Below are 13,639 nucleotides of genomic sequence, written 5' to 3' on the forward strand. Positions count from 1 at the left end.
ACATCTTAGTCCCAAAAATAATATTAGCATAATGTGAATAATGCGCTTTCTATGCAGGACAAATTTAATTTTGTTTCAAATTCATCTGCCCCCACAATATCAAGTCAAAAAACATCTATTATGCAGATTTCTAAGAACCTTTTTGTCTGGATTTCCCGACGTTTACCTGTGATAGATTGTGGCATCCATCGCCCATGTTAAAAAATGTATACCACACAGTATTTATTGAAATATTTTATTTAAAAATAAAAGTTTAAAGTAATAAAATAAAACATCTCCCTTTTTCCTTACCAAGTACTATATTATTTTTAAAAAAAATAAAATAAACTATACATAATTAGTATCACCACATACGTAACGACCTGAACTATAAAAATATTATGTTATTTATCCCGCGTGGTGAATGCCGTAAAAAAAAAAAAAAAAAAACTAAAAATGCTGTTTTTTAGTCACCATGTCTTCCAAAAATGTTACTAAAAAGTGATCAAAAAGTCACATGTATCCAAAAATGGTACCAATATATACTACAGCTTGTCTGGCAAAAAGCAAGCCCTCATACAGCTACGTTGACAAAAAAAAAATGTAAATTATGATTCTCAGAACATGGCGTCAGAAAAAGACATTATTTTTTTACTAAATAGTAATTCTATCGTTAAAAAAGTTGCAAAACATAAAAAAACGATATAAATTTGGTATCATCGGAATCGTTCTGACCCGCAAAATAAAGCTAAAATGTCATTTGTAAAGCACGGTGAATGCTGTATAAAAGAAAACTATGTCAGAATTGCTGTTTTTTGGTCACATTGCCTCCCAAAAATAGGATAAAAAGTGATCAAGAAATCGCAAGTACCCGAAAATGATAAAAAAAAAAAACACTGCTCGTCTCGCAAAAAACAAGTCCTTTGACAGCTCCATAGACAGAAAAGCAAAAAAGTTATGGCTCTCAGAATATGGCGACCAAAAACATGATTTTTAAAAAATAAAATAAAATGTATTATTGTATAAAAGTAAACAGAAAGACTTGCAGTCTGATAAGGTTGTGTATACACCACCAAGAAAAAGCAGAAGCCTGTAGTCCCAGAGGGAAAGGGAACGCAGGGTTTCCGTGGCAAAGGAGTAAGTAGGGAAACCACAGATTGTAAATGGTGTTTAAAGTGCACAGTCTTCCACAGAGGTAGAGAGCAGAAAGAAAGAATTTACTTAGTCTTAACCTCATTGGGTAGAGTCAAAACATGATTTTTAAAAGAAAAGTATGTTTTATTGTGTAAAAGTAGTAAAGCATATAAAAACTATTTAAATTTGGTATATCCATAATCGTACTGACCTACAGAATAAAGTTAACATGTAATTTATATAGAACGGTGTATTAAAAATACAAAAAAACTATGCAGGGATTGCTTTTTTTTATTGCTTTGCTTCCTAAAGAATGGATAAAAAAATTATCAAAAAGTTGCACGTATCCAAAAAGGTACCAATAAATACTACAGCATGTCCTACAAAAAACAGCCCCCATACCACTACATCTATGAAAAAATAAAATAGAACTACTACCAAGCAAAATCTGCGCTCCAAAAGCCAAATGGCACTCCCTCCCTTCTGAGCCCTATACTGTGCCCAAACAGCAGTTTACATCCACATACAGTTAGGTCCAGAATTATTTGGACAGCGACACAAGTTTTGGCGTTTCAGCTGTTTACCAAAACATATTGAATATACAGTTATATAATCAATATGGGCTTAAAGGGCAAACTCTCAGCTTTAATTTGAGTGTATTCATATCCTAATTTGAGGAAAGGTTTAGGAATTACAGCTCTTTAATATGTAGCTGCCACTTTTTCAAGGGACCAAAAGTAATTGAAATTAAATGACCTCAAAAGCTATTTAATGGGCTGCATGGGCTATTCCCTCGTTAATTCATCATCAATTAACAGGTAAAAGGTCTGGCGTTGATTCCAGGTGTGGCATTTGCATTTGGAAACTGTTGCTGTGAACCCACAACATGAGGTCAAAGGAGCTTTCAATGCAAGTGAAACAGACCATCATTAGGCTGAAAAAAATGAAGAAATCCATCAGAGAGCACAAATGTTAGGAGTGGCCAAATCAACAGTTTGGTACATTTTTGAAAAACAAAAGCGCACTGGTGATCTCATGAACTCCAAAAGGCCTGTACGTCCACCGAAACAACATTGGTGGATGATCGCAGAATCCTTTCCATGTTGAAGAAAAACCCCTTCACCACATCTACCCAAGTGAAGAACACTCTCCTGGAAGCAGGTGTATCAGTATCTAAGTCTACCATAAAGAGAAGACTTCATGAGAGCAAATACAGAGGGTTCACCACAAGGTGCAAACCATTAATCAGCCTCAAAAACAGAAAGGCCAGATTAGTCTTTGCCAAACAACATCTAAAAAAAGCCAGCCCAGTTCTGGACAGCATTTTTTGGACAGATGAAACCAATATCAACCTGTACCAGAATGATGGGAGGAAGAAAGTATGGAGAAGGCTTGAAACGGCTCATTATCCAAAGCACACCACATCCGCTGTAAAACATGGTGGAGGCAGTGTGATGGCATGGGCATGCATGGCTGTCGAAAGCACTGGGTCACTAGTGTTTATTGATGAGGTGACTGAAGACAGAAGCAGCCGGATGAATTCTGAAGTGTTCAGGGATATACTTTCTGCTCAGATTCAACCAAATGCAGCAAGGTTGATAGGACGTCGCTTCACAGTACAGATGGACAAGGACCCAAAATAATACTGCGAAAGAAACCCAGGCGTTTTTTAAGGCAAAGAAGTGGAATATTCTGCAATGGCCAAGTCAATCGCCAGATCTCAAACAGATCGAGGTTGCATTTCACTTGCTTAAGACAAAACTTAGGGCAGAAAGACCCACAAACAAGCAACAACTGAAGACAGCTGCAGTAAAGGCCTGGCAAAGCATCACAAAGGAGGAAACCCAGCATTTGGTGATGTCTATGGGTTTCAAACTTCAGGTAGTCATTGCCTGCAAATAATTCGCTACAAAGTATTTAAAAAAAACATATTATTTATGGTAATGTTAATTTGTCCAATTACTTTTGAGCCCCTGAAATGAGGAGGCTGTGTAGAAAAATGGTTGCAATTCCTGAATGTTTCACAGAATATTTTTGTTCATCCCCTTGAATTAAACCCGAAAGTCTACACTTCAATTGCATCTCAGTTGTCTCATTTCAAATCCAAGGTGGTGACTTGCAGGGCCCAAATTATGAAGATTGTGTCACTGTCCAAATTATTCTGGCCCTAACCGCATATGGCATCGCCATACCCGGGAGAACCTTTTTAACAATTTTTTGAGTGTGTGTCTTCAGTGGCACAAGCTGGGTACAACATATTTTCCACTGATATGGCATATCTGGGCAAAAATTCAAATTTTTAATTTGCACCATCTGCAGCGCATTTATTTCTATGGGGTCAACATGCTCACTATACTCCTTAAAAATGCCTTGAGGTGTGTAGTTTCCAAAATGGGGTCACTTCTCAGAGTTTTCTATTATTATTTTACATCGGGGCCCTGCAATTTGAACCAATACTTTGAAAATTGCCAAATTAGGCCTCAATTTCGCATGGTACTCTTTCACTCATGAGCCTCGTCAAATGTCCAGGCAAAAGGATAGGACCACATGTAGGGTGTTTTTAAAACTGGGAAACACAGCATAATAATTAGAGAGCTGTCTTTTCATGGTGGCACAAGCTGAGTACCACATATTGGCATATCTATGGAACAATTGGCATGTTCACTTTCGCAACATCCACTACACACTAATTTCTGGAAAAAAAATCTGTGGGGTTAACATGCTCACTACACCCCTAGGTGAATACCTTGAGGGGTGTGGTTTCCAAAACAAGGTCACCTCTAGGGTATTTTAACTCTTTTGGTCTTAGAGGGGCTTTTCTATTGTGACATGGCGCACCTTGAAACCAATCCTGGAAAATCTGCACTCCCTTCTGAGCTCTACCGTGTGCCCAAACAGCAGTTTATGATCACGTATGGGATATTGTCTTACTAAAAGAAACTGCTTTACATATTCTGGGGTTCTTTTTAATTTACACGGCCCCATTCTAAGAAATTCAGCAAAAACCTGTGGGGTCAAAATGCTCACTAATACTCATGGATGAATTACTTTTGTGGTGTAGTTTCCCAAATGGAGTCACTTCTCTGAGGTTTCCACTGTACTGGTACTGTTAAGGGGCTAGGATTTAATGGGGTTCACTGGGCTTGGGTCCCCCACTATTACTACCTCCTTTTATTAGGGTCACTAGGGATATGCCTAGCTCCCCTACCTTTTCCTTGTGTTACGCTTTCTATTTGCCTTAGTACTAAGTGAATGTGTGCGCAGTGATTCACGACACAATTGTATAGTAAATGAAGGTTTATTACTAACACAAAATCACACTAATATGAAACACAGTAGACACAAAGTATATATATTCACGATATAGTATCAGTATACTTTAATATATACGATAACTATCAATATGTAATCAGTATACTAGCACTATACGTAGTACAATAAAACAAGATATTAACAGTACCCGTACAATCCTATCCTAGTACCCACCCACGTACCGAAATACACAAAAGATACAATACACCCACTCCTGCTTATTTCTGTGACCCTCCCCAACCTGGCTCTAACTGTCCTTGTACCTAAGGGGTTAATACAATAAGGAGCAAAGGGGGTTGTAATAGGCTAAGTTTTGTGGGATATGGTTGTAAGGTGAGAGATAGGGTTAGGGCTGGGGTTATAGGGTGGAAAGGGTTGCTGTAATGCAGGGTTACGGTAGGATAGGATAGTGTTAAATGTAGTGGGAAGGAGCTGCAGGGATTAAGCTATTGCTGGGGAGGAATGCAGCAGCTTGAGTAGTTATGGCAGGGTAGGGAAGGGTTAGGAATGATACTTAGACTGCTAGTCTTGTAGCTTATTAGTGGTTTCAATGGTTGGTGGTGCTGGAACCGCTTTTGGAGTAGGTTGAGCAGGCCTGCTTTGGTGGTATCCAGCTTCTCCACAGGTGTGGGCCTATGTGCAGGTTTTCTCAGGCGGATGGTAGTGTGTAGGACTGGGGAGTGCACTAGCACTGGATTATTTAAGCCCACTCCGTGCACTCCTGTATGACATCACTGTGCCAAACTCATGCACGTGCAGGGGGGGGGGGGCAGGCCGTGGGAACATTCTGTGATGCGGGAATGCATCATAGGATGTGTCCACTGTTTATGGCACTCCTGGAGGGTAGGAGACAAGAGGATCAAAGGATATAAATACATGAAACACTTCACTTTACAGGTACCTTAGGTGCTTTTTCAATGTGACATGGTGCCCAGAGACCAATCCAACAAAATCTGTGCTCCAAAAGCCAAATTGCGCTCCTTCATTTTTTAGCCCTGCTGTGTGCCCAAACAGCAGTTTATGACCACATATGGGGTATTTCCAGTTTCTGGAGAAGTTGCTTTACAAATGTTGGAGTTCTTTTTCTTCCTTAGAAAATGAACAATGTTGAGCTAAAGCTACGTCTTATTCTAAACAAATATTTTTTTTTATTTTCACTGCCCAATTCTAATAAAGTGTATGAAACACCCGTGGGGTCAAAATGCTCAATACACACATAGATGAATACCTCAAGGGGTGTTGTTTCCCAATGGAGTTACTTTTGGGGAATTTCCACTGTTCTCGTCTCTTAGGGTCTTTTCAAATGTGACATGGTGCCTTGAAACCAATCCAGCAAAATCTGCACTCCAAAAGCCAAATGGCGCTACTTCCCTTCTAAACCTTCCGTGTGCCCAAACTGCAGTTTATGACCACATATGGGGTATTTCCCTGTTATGGAAAAGTTGATTTATAAATGTTGGGGTTCTTTTTCTCCTTTATTTGTTTAGAAAATGAAAAATTTTGAGCTAATACTACGTCTTATTGGAAAAAAAATTAATTCTTTATTTTCACTGCCCAATTCTAATAAAATATATGAAACAACTGTGGGGTCAAAATGCTCACTACACCCCTAGATGAATTCATCATTTGGTTTAATTTCCAAAATAGAATCATTTTTGGGGAACTTCTACTGCACTGGTACCTTAGGGGCTTTGCAAAAGCGACATGGTGCTGAGAAACCAATCCAGCAAAATCTCCTCTCCAAAAGCCAAATGACGCTCCTTCATTTCCGACTCCTGCCGTGTGCCCAAACAGCAGCTTATGACCACATATGGGGTATTTCCTTTCAAACCTGACATGGTGCTTAAAATATAATCTAATAAAAAGCAGGCCCCAAAAGCCACTAAGTGCTCCTTTGCTTCCGAGGCCTGTGTTTCAGTGTATTAGCACACTGGGGCCACATGTGGGATATTTCTAAAACTGCAGAATCTGGGCAATAAATATTGAGTTGGATTAAAATGGAATTTCTGCAACAAAAAATAAATGAAATTTCTAAATTTCACCTCCACTTTGCTTTAATTCCTGTGAAACGCCTAAAGGGTTAAGAAACCTTCTAAGTGCTGTTTTGATAACTTTGAGGAGTGCAGTTGTTACCACAGGGTGATTAATGGGGGTTTCTAATGTACGAACCCCCCAAAGTCACTTCAGAACCCTAAAAAAATAGGCTTTTGAAATTTGCTTAAAAAAATTAGAGAAATTTATGCTAATTAAGCATGTATAATTTTGTATATGTTTTAGTACTTTTGTACAATAAAAGCTTGTTTTATGTAAAAAAAATAAAATATTCATTTTACCCAATATCCCAGCACATGCATATTGATTTAGCAATTTATCCTAGTGTCGCTTACATTAATGTCGGTCATTATATATATAAACCTACATGCTTCGGCCTGTGAGCTTATACACGTTATGTTTATACTGGGTCTTATATCACGTGTATTTTACCATTCTATATTGTGTATATTTATCATATGCTTTTTACCTCTCTGTGGAGTATTGTGCCTTCATAATTGTGTTTTCCATCAGTGCATCCTTGCTATTTTGCTTTTAGGACTCAATTGTATTGATTAATTGTAAGCTTGTGTGTCTCCCTGTCTAAAATGTTTAACTGTATTACCACACTATGTCTATAATAATATAAGCATACATGCCTACCCACACATTATATTAACCCCTTCAGGACACAGCATGTTTTGGCCTTGTGGACACACATGAGTTTTTCAAATCTGAAATTTGCATTTTTCTAAATTTAAATGTATCTATTTGTAAAACAGATAGTAATACCACACAAAATAGTTACTAGTTAACATTTCCCATAGGTCTGCTTTATGTGTGCATCATTTTTTTCCACGTCCTTTTATTTTTCTAGGACGTTACAAGGCATAGAACTTTAGCAGCAATTTCTCAGATTTTCAAGAACGTTTCAAAAGGCTATTTTTTCAGGGACCAGTTCAGATCTGAAGTGGTTTTGAGGGCCTTATTTATTAGAAAGTCACCAAAAATAACCATTTTGAAAACTGCACCCCTCAAAGTATTCAAAACCGCATTCAGAAAGTATTTTAACTCTTTAGGCGTTTCACAGGAATTAAGGCAAAGTAAAGGAGAAATTTACAAATTACATTTTTTTTGCTGAAATTTATTTGTAATACATTTTTTTCTGTAACACATTCGATTTTACCAGAGAAACGAAACTCAATATTTATTGCCCAGATTCTGCAGGTTTTAGAAATATAAAACATGTAAACACTTTAGTTTTATTCTGCATCTCAATACGATTACGGTGATACCAAATTTATATAGTTTTTTTTATATTTTACTACTTTTACAAAGAAAAGACTATTGGTAAAAAAAAAATTGTTTTGTATCAACACATTCTGAGAGGCATAACTTTTTTATTTTTTGGTCGATTGAGCGCTGTGAGGGCTTATTTTTGGTAGCTTTTATTGGTACCATTTTATGGTACATACAACTTCTTGATCACTTTTTATTAAAAAATGTTATAGAGCTAATGTGACCAAAAAACAGCGATTTTGGTATTTAAATTCTTTAGTTCTTACGGCGTTCACCGTGCACAATAAATTATGTTTTACTTTATTCTGCGGGTCGGTACAATTACGACGATACCATATATATAGTTTTTTTATGTTTTACAGCGTTTGCACAATAAAATTACGTTTCTTTAACCGCTTCCCGACATATGACATACAGTTACGTCATAGCCGGGTAGGGGAAGTATGGAGCAGGCTTACGGAGTGAACCCGCTCCATACGATGCGGGTGTCGGCTGTATGTTACAGTCGACACTTCAGAGTAATGATGGTCATCGCGCTCGAGCGCTATCCCGCTCGTTTAGCTCGTTAAATGCTGTGGTCAATAGCGACCGCAGCATTTAAATCGTTAGAACGAGGGGGGCGGCCCCCTCTAACAGCTCATCGCGCCCCACGCAAAGCAATCGCGGGGGGGGGGGGTGATGGTTGCTATGGCTGCCTGGGGGCCTAATGAAAAAATTCTAAACGCCAGAATGTCTATTTTTTGGTCACCTAATCTCCCACAAAAATGGAATAAAAGTGATCAAACCGTCGCATGTACACCAAAACGGTATTATTAAAAACTACAGCTTTTCCTGAAAAATATAAGCCCTCGTACCACTTAATCGACGGAAAAATAAAAAAGTTATGGCTCTCGGAATTTAGCGACACAAAATAAATGTTCTTTTTTACACTTAGGTTTTTACTTGTAAAAGTAGTAAAATATAGAAAAAACTATATGTATTTGGTATCGCCGTAATCGTATTGACCCACAGAATAAAGGTAACATGTTGTTTTAATTGCACAGTGAATTCTATTAAAACGGCGCGCAAAAAAACATTTCCTAGTACATTATATGGCAAAATAAATGGTGCTACAAAACACTACAACTCGTCTCGCAAAAATCAAGCCCTCATAGTACTATATCAACGGAAAATAAAGACGTTATGGATTTTGGAAGGTGGGGAGGAGAAAACGAAAATTAAAATCTGAAAGTTGTTTATGACGGGAATGGGTTAAAATAATTTATTTTCTGAGTCACCATATTCTAAGAGCCGTAACTTTTTTATTTTTTAGTCAAAAAAGCTGTTGGAGGTCTTGTTTTTTGCGGGACGGGTTGTAGTTTTATTGGTACTATTTTGGGGTAAATGCGACTTTTTGATCACTTTTTATTCTATATCTTGGGAGAAGTGGTGACCTAAAAAATAGCGATGCTGGCATAGTTTTTCCATTTATTTTGTTTGCGGCGTTCACCGTCCAGGAAATATAACATTATTGTTTCATACAATGGGTCATTACGAACGCGGTGATACCAAATATGTGTACTTTTTTTTAACGTTTTCATTATCTTCCTATAATAAATGACTTATTATAGGAAAAAAAAAACTTTTATTTTTACACTTTTATAAAACATTTTTATTAACTTTTTTTTACTTTTTACACTCTCAGTTTTTTTACCTGCAGCTCTGATCGCTGCTAGAATACATTACACTACCTATGTAGTGTAACGTATTCCAACTGTCAGTGTGACATCACAGTCACTCTGACAGTAAGTCTACGAGGACCAGCCAGAGGCTGGTCCTCATAGGCTTCCATACATGGCAGACCCGGAGGCCGTTATCTGGCCTCTGGATGCCATCACAAGCATCAGCAACCCCCACGATTGCATGGGGGCTGCTGATGTGCTACAAACCCCCTAAATGCGGCTATCTCAATCGATTTCCGCATTTAAGCTGATAATTGACTAAATCAGAAGCGATGAGCAGCTGATCGGCAACACTGGAGTGTCAGCTGTCACGGACAGCTGACCTCCCGGTTCCCGCCGGAGGTTGGTCCTGATGGGCTTCTGTCCATGGCAGACACGGAGGCCATTGTTTGGCTCCCGTTTGCCATGCTAACTATCGGCAAACCCAGCGATTTCAGACCGGGGTCTGCCGATATGCTAGAAACCCCTAAAATACGGCGATCGCAACCGATTGCCGCATTTAAGGGGTTAATTCGCCAAAATCAGCGGCAAAGGACCACTGGCTGGCAAGAGTGGAGTGTCAGCTGTCGGCGACAGCTGTCCTCCCGGATCCCAGTGCAAACTGTCGCCGACAGTGTTCACCAGAAACAACTCAGTAACTATACATCCTCGTGCGGGAAGTAACCTCCCGCGATGAGGTATAGTTTCTTAGTCGTGCGGGTAGGGGTTAAACTAACAGATTACGTATAGACCTATGTATAGACCTATATGTGCACATTCAATATCCTAAGCGTGCTCAGCACATTTAGTTAGGCTGTGTACTTTGAGAAGGGTGGAGGACAATGTAGTGTGCGCAGTACGCCGCAACAAATCTCCCGACTCATGCACAGATACAGTTCCAAAACCAAGCTCAGTACATAAATACACACCACTATCAAGCTCAGTTCATAAATACAGCATCAGAGACAAGCTCAGTACATAAAGACAGTAACAGAACCAAGCCCAGTACATGAATACAGCACCAGAACAAAGCACAATACATAAATACAGCACCAGAACATGCTCAGTACATAAATATAGAACCAGAATCATGTTCATTACATCAATACAATACCAGAAACAAGTACCATACACTGTGCCCCTGAATACAAATGTGTTAAACACTGTAAAGCATCACACACAAACAGTGTCCCCTGTAGATAGTGCCACTCACAATGCCCCCTATAAATAGTGCCACTCACAGTCCCACCTGTAGAAAGCACCACTTACAATGCTCCCTATAAATAGCGGCACTCACAGTACCCCCTGTCGAAAGTGCAACACAAAAAAAACCTGTAGATAGTGCCATTTACAATTCCCACTGTTTAGAGTACCCCATATAGAGCCCCCTATGGATAGTGCCATCCACACTGCTCCCTGTTGATCCTGCCCCATATAGAGACCCCTGTAGATAGTGCCCTTCGTAGAGCCCCTGTATATAGTGCCATTCACAATGCCCCCTGTAAATAGTTCAAGTTCCTCTCATAGAGTCCGCTGTAGTTACTGCCCCTCATATAGTGCCATTCACAATTCCCCTGTAGATAGTCCCCTATTTAGAGCAACCTGTAGATAGTGTGCCACATAGAGTCCCCTGTAGATAGTGACCCACATAAAGTCCCCTGTAGATAATGCCCCTCATGGAGTCCCCTGTAGATAGTGTCGCTCACAATGCCCCCTGCAGATAGTGCCTCTCATAGAGCCCCTGTAGATAGTGCTCCTCATAGAGCCCCCTGTAGATAGAGCTTATCATAGAGCCCCCTGTAGGTAGTGCCATTTAGAATGCTCCCTGTAGATAGTGCCATTCACAATGCCCCCTGTAGATATTGCCCCTCTTAGAGCCCCCTGTAGATAGTGCCCCTCACAGAGCCCGCTGTAGATAGTGCCACTAACACAACCCACTGAAAACAAATAAACATTACATACTTACCTGGCCCTGTTCTCACATGGTCAAGTGACCAGGCCTTGTCTCTTCTAAATATAGCCTCCTTCTTTCCTGCACACTTGCAGTGCAGCACCTGTCCCCTCCTCCTTTTCTTCTTCACAACATCTGTGTACATATAGTGTACAGGCATCAGCCGACGGGACACTGTGGCCATCCCTTGGCTTCCACTCTCTCTGTACTCTTTATATATCTGTAGCCTTGATGACCACACAACCCTTGTAATTGTCCCCCCCCCCCCATCTGCTGTCCACTGTGCATGCTCATGTAAGCCAGGGTTTGTCAGCCTTCAGTGCTCTGGTTGTTGTGGAACTGCGGCTACTAGCATGCCCTGACTGCCAAGGGCTTTATTATTTAGCCAGAGGATTTTAGGGGCATGCTACCAATTTTGGTTTCGCAGCGGCTGGGGTGTCGAAGGTTGCTCACCCCTGATATAGGTTTTCACTTATATACATATGTGCCCCCTACTATCCAGGCTGCCCCCAGCCTCTATCTAAAATTGTTCAAGAGAGCAATACATGCCCTCTGGTCTGCACCCTGCGGCGCATGATCCACTCTCTAGAGTCAGCATATTGCCCAGTATGTGTGTGCTACGGCCGATGAGTCATTTATGCCTGTCCCAGCCCCTGTACTCTCAACATTACTTAGCGTCCTGTTGTCTTGACAACTACAAAGTGCTCTGATTGGTCCCCCGCTCCATTGCTTAGTTACGATTTTTAATCACACAACTCATTGCTAGATATATGTATCTCTATAAAGAAATCACTCTGGCTGCTTCCCCGGCCCCTGGGAACCCTATTCATGCAATTAACGAGTTATTGGTTTACATAGTCTACTCTTCCCCAATGAACACCCCCCCCCCCCCCGCTACACACTGTACTAAGCGTTTCCATGATATCTAATTTTTAAAACCTCTTCTCATTTTTTAAATCTGTTCTAACTTTCTGCTGGTATATATTCCACCAATGTCATCTTTTTTTTAATCTATTTATAATATTACTATGAAACATTTTTTACTGATCATGTTTGTATTGTAACAATGTCAATTGATCTTAACACTTTAGGCCCCACCACTTGACCCTATGATGTCATACTTATATTTTCCCTTTCTTTTATTTTCCCTCCCTTTAACTGGTGTGTATATAAACCCCTGTATAATGTACTGCTTTAACACCTGCTTGAGGAAGACATCTGTTTGGTGTTAAAACGCGTAGCTCTATAAAATATTAATAACTCATCAAACGGATCCAGTCTATGTCCTTCATCCAGCAGCGCTCAGCTATCCTTGTTTTTTTTAACTTTATTATGCTACTTATTGCAGATATTTTATGCACATCTGGCCAAAGAGGAGCTGCAGCTGATACTAAACTGCTCTAAGCTTCTGTGCAGAGTTGTGCCTATTATTATCACGTCGCGGCCAGGTGAGCAGTTATACCTCCCTTTGTCCATTCTCAACATACCAAAAGGTGTCTTCACTATGGAGCACCATGTTTTTATTTCTTAAACAGGTTTGCTAATCCCCTAATACACATGGATGAATTCTGTTTTGGCCGGGGGCTTTATCAATATTTAATTTGCTCAAAAGCAGTTGTACTTCCTCTTGTGTTACGTAATTGATCAATCTATCCGTGAATACCTGGTAATTGGGGTTTGTACTCTGCTGACAGTGTGAGCGGAAAGTTTATTTTAATGGCTCATTTGAAGTATTATTAAGAATTACACAAGAGGCTGTAGGTTTGAGAAATCCAATCAGCATTTATGAAACATAAAGAATTTACTAACTGAAGGTGGTCCCTTAAATTATAGAAAAATACAGGAGAACACCATCTTTAAAATATATTAACAATTTATTCCCTTTAACCCCTTAGGACAAAGTCTATTTTTATCCTTCAGGACCACAGGATTGTTTTCATTTTTGCGTCGCTGCATTCCAAAACTTTTTTGTTTATCTGTATGAGGGCTTGTTTTTTGCAGGATAGGTTTTTTTTCAATGGCCCCATTTTGGCGTACATACAAATTATTAATTAACTTATATTAACTGATTCATGGGGGAATGGAAACAAACAGCATTTCCACAATTTTTTGCTTCATAAATTTGGAACGGTTCACCGTGCGGGATAAATAACAAGTTACCTTTATTCTATAGGTCAGTATGATTATGGCATTTCCAAATATGTATAGTTTTGTTATTTGTTACCACTTTTTC

Source organism: Rhinoderma darwinii, chromosome 3 (assembly GCF_050947455.1).
Source record: "Rhinoderma darwinii isolate aRhiDar2 chromosome 3, aRhiDar2.hap1, whole genome shotgun sequence".
NCBI lineage: Eukaryota > Metazoa > Chordata > Amphibia > Anura > Rhinodermatidae > Rhinoderma > Rhinoderma darwinii.